Source organism: Galeopterus variegatus, unplaced genomic scaffold (genome assembly GCF_000696425.1).
Source record: "Galeopterus variegatus unplaced genomic scaffold, G_variegatus-3.0.2 Scaffold30034, whole genome shotgun sequence".
Classification (NCBI taxonomy): Eukaryota; Metazoa; Chordata; class Mammalia; order Dermoptera; family Cynocephalidae; genus Galeopterus; species Galeopterus variegatus.
This window is the reverse complement of record NW_007756145.1, coordinates 1-7,224: the sequence shown is the minus strand read 5'-3', so window position 1 is coordinate 7,224 and position 7,224 is coordinate 1. Positions and strand designations below refer to the sequence as shown.

At 58.2% G+C, this 7,224-nt stretch overlaps 1 pseudogene; it reads left to right on the top strand.

The window, feature by feature from the left end:
* Positions 1–1,162: 1,162 nt before the first annotated feature.
* Positions 1,163–6,792, top strand: LOC103583894 (annotated as a pseudogene).
* The last annotated feature ends 432 nt before the right edge of the window (positions 6,793–7,224 follow it).

Sequence of the window (7,224 nt, the reverse complement as noted above, 5' to 3'; positions counted from 1 at the left end):
CTCTAAAATGGGCTCTGTGGAGACAGACGTCCTCCTTCTTTCTTTATCTCTGCTGGTGACTCTCCTGGTGTTAACACACTCCAGTTGGTGGTGGACAATCTGCATGGTGCTTGTGGCATCTAGCCACCTTCACGGCAGCCCTGGTTATCATGGTGGCTTTGGTAGGCCACCCACTTGGAGAAGATGTTTTTGGCATGCTCCTTGGCACTGGCGGTGTGCCTGGTTGTGGAGAATGTCCGATCCCCAGCTCCATACCCCAGGTCCCAGAGTGGGTCCTGAGGCACTGACATGGTGTGCCTTGTTGTGGGAGGCATGTACAGTCCCCTTCTCCATGCCCTGGGTCCCTGGGTGGGCCCCAAGGCACTGACATGGTGAGCCTGGTTGAGGGAGGGTGGTGTTAAGGGAATGTTTCTAAGTCTACCTGTTGAAGGCTGTGTGTCCCCTTGTGAGGGGCTCTGTGTCTGCTATTGATGGCTGAGTGTATCCCCTGATGGCTGAGTGCACCTGTGGATGGCAAGTGTCTGGCCATAGGTGGCCAACTATTCAGCTGTGGAGGGCCAGGTGTCCCCCTGTGGGTGGATGTACACCCCACCTCCATGGCCAAGCATCCAGCCATGGGTGGTTGACTATCTAGCCATGCAGGGCTGAGTGTCCATGTGGGTGGTCCTGTGACTGGCTGTGTATCTGCCCTTGAACCTGGTCCCCTTAAGAGAATGTTTCTAAGTCTACATGTTTCTAAGTCTACTAAGTCTACACACTGTTGAAGGCAGTGTGTCCCCTTGTGAGGGGCTCTGTGTCTGCTATTGATGGCTGAGTGTATCCCCTGATGGCTGAGTGCACCTGTGGATGGCAAGTGTCTGGCCATAGGTGGCCAACTATTCAGCTGTGGAGGGCCAGGTGTCCCCCTGTGGGTGGATGTACACCCCACCTCCATGGCCAAGCATCCAGCCACGGGTGGCTGACTGTCTGGCCATGCAGGGCTGAGTGTCCATGTGGGTGGTCCTGTGAATGACCGCGTATCTGCCCTTGAATGACTGTGATCCCCTGTGAACATGGCCATTCCCTTCTCTCTTTTCCTCCCTCTGTGGCCTGTTACTAGCCGGTCTGGAGATTGAGCTGGATCTGGCCACAGCTTCCCCAGTCCCTGCCATCTCTCCATGAGGCTCTGGCCAGTGCAGTCCATAGCGTGTGTGGTGGGGGGACACTGAGCACAGTAGGAGGGCACCCAGGTGGCCATAGGGGTGACATTTCCTTCCTGCCCCCCCACCCCAGGCTGAGGCACCGGAAGGAGCAGGGCACGTATGCACTGTCCCTGATCTGCAGGAAAACTGTGTACCACTACCTCATTAGCCAGGACAAGGCGGGCAAATACTGCATTCCCGAGGGCACCAAGTTTGACACACTCTGGCAGGTAGGCTGCCCACACACCTCACTCTGGGGGCAGCGCTGTGATGGACGCCCAGGCTCCGGGGAGGAGAGGAGGCCCTGCCCTGACTCCCCTGTCTGCAGCTGGTGGAGTATCTGAAGCTCAAGGATGATGGGCTCATCTACTGCCTGAAGGAGGTGTACCCCAACACCAGCGCCAGCACTGTCTAGGTGAGTGGCCGCAGGCTGGGCTGGGGGGCAGAAGCCCCATCCCCCACCCCCTCCCTGTCCTTTCTGCTCCCCCAGGGGCCGCTGCTCCCACACTCCCAGCCACCGCTCCACGTTCACCCACGTGAGTCGGTGGCATCTCAGAGCTGGGGACCCAGGCATGTAGCTGGGTGGGTGGGCTCCTGGGGGAGGCTGGGATGGAGGAAGGGGTCTCTGTGGAGGGGAAGAGGGTCTTCCTCAGCACTGCCTCTGGGGAGTCCTGAGTGGATGGTGGTCTCATGAGAGGGGCTGGGTGCCCCCAGCTCGGGCGCTGCTGACCATTGCTGACCCTGTGACCTATAGACTCGGAGACGGATCGACACTCTCAACTCAGATGGATACACCCTGAACCAGGTCAGCCGGCAGAGATGGAGGTGTGGGTGGGCTCAGGCCGAGAACGGGGTCCCTGGCTGGGCTGTGGGGTTTGGCAGGGAGGGTGTGGGCCAGGCCCAGCCTACAGCGGTTGCATTGGTTTACCCTGCGCTCACACCATGGCCACACCATCAGGCCTGCCTGTGTGCATGTCCATCCTGCTGCACTCAGGGGACTGCTCCCAGCCACATCAGGGACTCCCAGTGCACAGGCACAGGTTTGCTGAGTGTCTACTGTGTGTCAGTCACATTCCAAGGTCACCATGTGCATGAGCTCACTGAATCCTCCCAATACACTATATGCAGTAGTTATGGTCATTATTTTCATTTTTCAGATGAGAAAGGGAGGGCAGGTAACTTTGTAAGGTCCTGCAGCTAGGCAGTGGTGGAGCGGGCCCAATTTGAACCCAGGTGCACGTGTTCCTAAAGCTGCAGGTGCTCATGTGTCTCACATGTAGATGCAGACCTGTCCACATGTGTGTACAGAGAAGAACACACGTAGTTACACGTGCACCCAGATGCTCATCTTTGGAGGCCTCCTAAACATGGCTGTGTGGTGCACATGTAGACATAGGCAGGCCTGGACACAGGTGTACACGTGTGAATGCTCACACTTCCATGCTCCAGCTGGCTCACTAATGGTGACACATGCATACAAATTCACACTCTTCTACAGTCCACTTGTACATGGCTTCACAGGCACCCACAGCTGTGACTGGGAATGCACGCACGTGCATGCGCGTGAACATACATGTGCACCCTCGTGCCTGTGCATGCTCTGGGGGCACACCTTTGTCTGAGGTACTTGCCCTGTGGGGGCTGAGACTGCCCTGCCCTTCCCCCTCCCCCCTGCCTGCCCTCTCCCTCTCCTAACCTAGGAGTGTGCGGCTGTGTGTGTGCCCAGCACGTCTAGAATTCCCAGACAAGCCGCGGCTGATGCCCATGGACACAAGCGTGTACGAGAGCCCCTACAGTGACCCTGAGAAGCTCAAGGGCAAGAAGCTCTTCACGTGAGAACCTCCTCATAGCTGACATTGAACTTGGCTGTGGCAACTTTGGCTCAGTGCGCCAGGGTGTCTACCGCATGCGCAAGTATGACCTGGTGCTGTGGTGGGGACACCATTATGTGGGGGGTGGGGGATGGGAGCTGGAAGGTCTGTCTGTTTCACATCAGTTTGCCTGGGAAACAGAGTCTAGGACAGGACATTGCATGCCGGAGGATTCCCTGAGAGAGCTTGGGGACACCTGAGAGGGAGGGAGAGACGTGGGCCTGGGCCAAGGGGAGGTTGGGCTCAGCTGCAGTTGTCCATCCCAAGGGGGCCACAGAGGGGCCATTTGTCCCCTGCATGGACTGGTCATTGGATACAGGCTGCTCCTGGGGAGGGCATAACTTTGGGTGAGACGGGCAGTTCCAGGCGAGGGACTCGGCTGTGAGCTGTCCTCAGCGGACACTCCCGGCAGCTGGAGGACTGAGTGCCTTGGCCCTGATGTGGGTGGCAAGCCCCAGTGCCCACCACACAGGGCAGGGAAGAAGAGAGATGGGGGTGGGAGTGGGTGCCCTGGTAGGCCCGCGCTGCTCCCCCACCCACCTGCATGCCGTGCATCGGGGCAGGAAGCAGATCGATGGTGGCCATCAAGGTTCTGAAGCACAGCACAGAGAAGGCGGACAAAGACGAGATGATGTGGGAGGCGCAGATCATGCACCAGCTGGACAACCCCTACCTCATGGGGCTCATCGGCGTCTGCCAGGCCGAGGCCCTCATGCTCGTCATGGAGATGGCGGGTGGCGGACCCCCACACAAGCTCCTGGTTGGAAAGAAGTGAGCTCCTGGGCACCGGGCCATCGGGACTGGGGGGCCAGAGGGCTGGGGGCTTGCGCTGTCCACCCACTGGAGCGTCCAGGGCAGGGCGGACACACTTGCACTCACGTGGGGAACATGCGTGCCGGCATTCCCACGTGCGCACATCCGTGAGTGCGCACCCTCATTGTCCCAGACCCCGACACCCACACCCGCGCCTGCAAGGCAGAGCTGCGCACCCTGAGTCTCCCCTGGATACCACGGCAACGGTATCTACCTCAAGGGGCTCTTGAGGATCAAACGAGTTGATACTTATTAAGTGCATCTGGCAGGGCTAGTAAGAGCTTTAGAAGGATTAGCTCTGTCACTGTGACCCAGACTCTGTGGGCCCAATTCGTGACCCGTGGGAGATGGCCGATAGTCAATTGTCTGTGACCTAAAGCAGGGGCAGCACACTGCAGCCTACGGCTTGTTTTTGTACCATGTTATTTTTCATTTTTTAAAAGTTAAAAGAAAAGAAAAACAAGAATATGTGGCAGAGACCACATGTGGTCTCCCTGGCCACACGTGCGATCCTCCTCGCCCCTCCTCCCCTAGGGCGACGCCCTGGAGCAGGCCATCATCAGCCAGGCGCCCCAGGTGGAGAAGCTCATTGCCACGACGGCCCACGAGCGGATGCCCTGGTACCACAGCAACCTGACGCGCGAGGAGGCCGAGCGCAAACTCTACTCGGGGACGCAGACTGACGGCAAGTTCCTGTATGTGCGGCCTGGGGGCTGGGGCAGACCTGAGTGCGCAGCTGGGCCTTGAGGGATGTGTTTGTGCTCGCACGTGCAAGTGGGTGGTGCGTTTCTGATGCGCGAAGGGACTTTTATATGGGAAAGCAGCGGCAGTGACTAGGAAGCCTCCAGAGCTGCCAGCCTGGGTTGGAATCCAGCCTCTGCCACCTACCTGCTGTAGATCTTGAGCAAGGAGCCGAACTTCTGCCTGCCTCAGTTTCCTCTTCTTAACTCAGTGTGTGCTGAATACCTACTCTGCTCCAGGAACCGAGGACATGGCACTGAGCCAGACAGACACAGGTGCAAGTCCTGTGGGGCAGGCAGACAAAATATAGACTGTGTGAGATGGTGGTAAGTGCCACGTGTGTGTAGGTGGGGAGGGGTTGCAATTTTAGATTAGGTGGCAGAGGAAGCCTTCCTGAGAAGGTGACTTTTGGGTAAAGAACACAAGGAGGTGAGAGGGGAGCTGTGAAGCTCTCAGGTGGAAGGGTGTTGCTGGCAAATGGGACGGTGAGTGTAAAGGTCAGGAGGCAGGGATCTATTTGGCATGTTGGAGAGACGTTGAGGAGGTCATTGTGCCTGGAGACGAGTGAGAGGGAGGGTGGGAGGAGCGGAGGATGGGGCGGTGACTTTGGCTTTGACCCAGTATTCCCAGGCAGTCTCCCATCCAAGTCCTAACCAGGGCCGACCCCACTTAGCTGCAGATCAGGGGAGATCAGGCACGTTCAGGTTGCTGTGGCTGTACATTGCCTTCCAGTCTCATCCTCCCCCCATCTGAGTCAGATCCTGTAGGCTTTAAAAAAACAAAAAGACTGGGAAGCAGCCAGGAGGGAGCCCCAAGGCCTGGGTGGAGCCACCTGTCCTGGTCCAGGCAAGTGTTGATGGGGCTGGATCAGGGTGGCAGAAGCAGAGGTGGGAAAAGTGGGGTTCTGGAGAGATTCTGAAGGCAGAGCTGCCAGGGTCTGCTGACGGATCAGATGTGAGACAGGGGAGGGGAGGGCATGCCACAGAAGGATGGAGCTGCTGGGGGGATAGGGGACGGGAGCCGGTGTGGGGTGCGTGTGCCTGTGAATGATCAGGGGGGCAGCTTTGGCTGTATTATCCCTTAGAAGTCCGTGAGACCCCTGAGGGCTCATCGAGGGTGCAGGCAGAGGTATGGGTTGGAATTGTAGCACACGCGTGATACTTAAGGCCTGGAGACTGGACGAGGGGTTTTACCTGTTTTGTTCACAGTTACAGCCTCATGCCTGGCACACAGGAAGTGTCTGTGGAACACATGGGAATCTGGCCCATGCTCAGCTGGGTCAGAAAGCCGGCTTTGCCCCCTGGGAACTTGGGCTTCTTCTCCCAGCTGACCCTGCCTTTCCCCCCACCTCAGGGAGGAGGTCCCCGTCAGCAACGTGGCTGAGCTGCTGCACCAGGTGTCCATGGGCATGAAGTACCTGGAGAAGAAGAACTTTGTGCACCGTGACCTGGTGGCCCGCAAGTGACCTGGCAGCCCGCAACGTCCTCCTGGTCAACCGGCACTATGCCAAGATCAGCGACTTTGGCCTCTCCAAGGCACTGGGTGCTGACGACAGCTACTACACCGTGAGCCTCCACCCCTGGGGTGCCCAGGTGGGTGGGTTTGGTGGGCAGAGGGGCCCTGAGCCCTCCCCTGGCAGCGTCTCCCCTTCCCCAGGCCCGCTCAGCGGGGAAGTGGCCGCTCAAGTGGTACGCGCCCGAGTGCATCAACTTCCGCACGTTCTCCAGCCGCAGTGACGTCTGGAGCTACGGGGTCACCATGTGGGAGGCCTTCTCCTATGGCCAGAAGCCCTACAAGGTAGGCTTGGGCAGAGGCGGGCAGGTGGCAGGTGGGGGTTAGGGTAACGGGGCCCTGGTTACTCACACGTGCCCTGGTTGGAGCAGAAAATGAAGGGTCCCGAGGTCATGGCCTTCACTGAGCAGGGCAGGTGGGTGGAGTGCCCTCCAGAGGGTCCACCTGAAATGTGCACACTCTTGAGCGACTGCTGGATCTACAAGTGAGTGCCAGGGATGGGAGGGACCCAGCCAGACTGAGCCCTGGGCCTGGGGCAGCAGGTTCTGTTGCCTGATCAGAGTCAACATAACTCTGCCCATCGTCATCCCACCCAAAGACCCTCATCCAGTCCATGGCCTTTTCAACACTCAGTACCTTTAGTCCCCCTAGATCTACACTCAGCTCTCTGACAAACTGGCCTTACAGTGCTCCAGTGGGCCAGCACCCCAGCACTCTGCCTGTGGACACCCAGGGCTCCAGCATCTAAAACCTCAGCCCTTCACCAGCCAACACTCAACCCATGGATCCTGCGATACTCAGACAAAGTCCATGCTCTGTGACCCAACACACAGCACCAGTACTCAGGGCGTGGGATAATTCTCCAGTGTCTAATAACTCAGTCCTCCACCAACCAACACTCAACGCCTAATTACCCAGACAGGCCAGCACCTAGGAACCCAAGCACTCAATATACTTCAACCCCTTGCCTCTGTCTGTTTGAAGCCCAGCACGTGAACATCCCAACTCCTAACACCATCAGTATCCCAACTTCCCACGAGACAACAGGCAACACACCCAAACAAGCTGTCACCCTACAGTGCAATGTGTGAACATTCGAACATCTG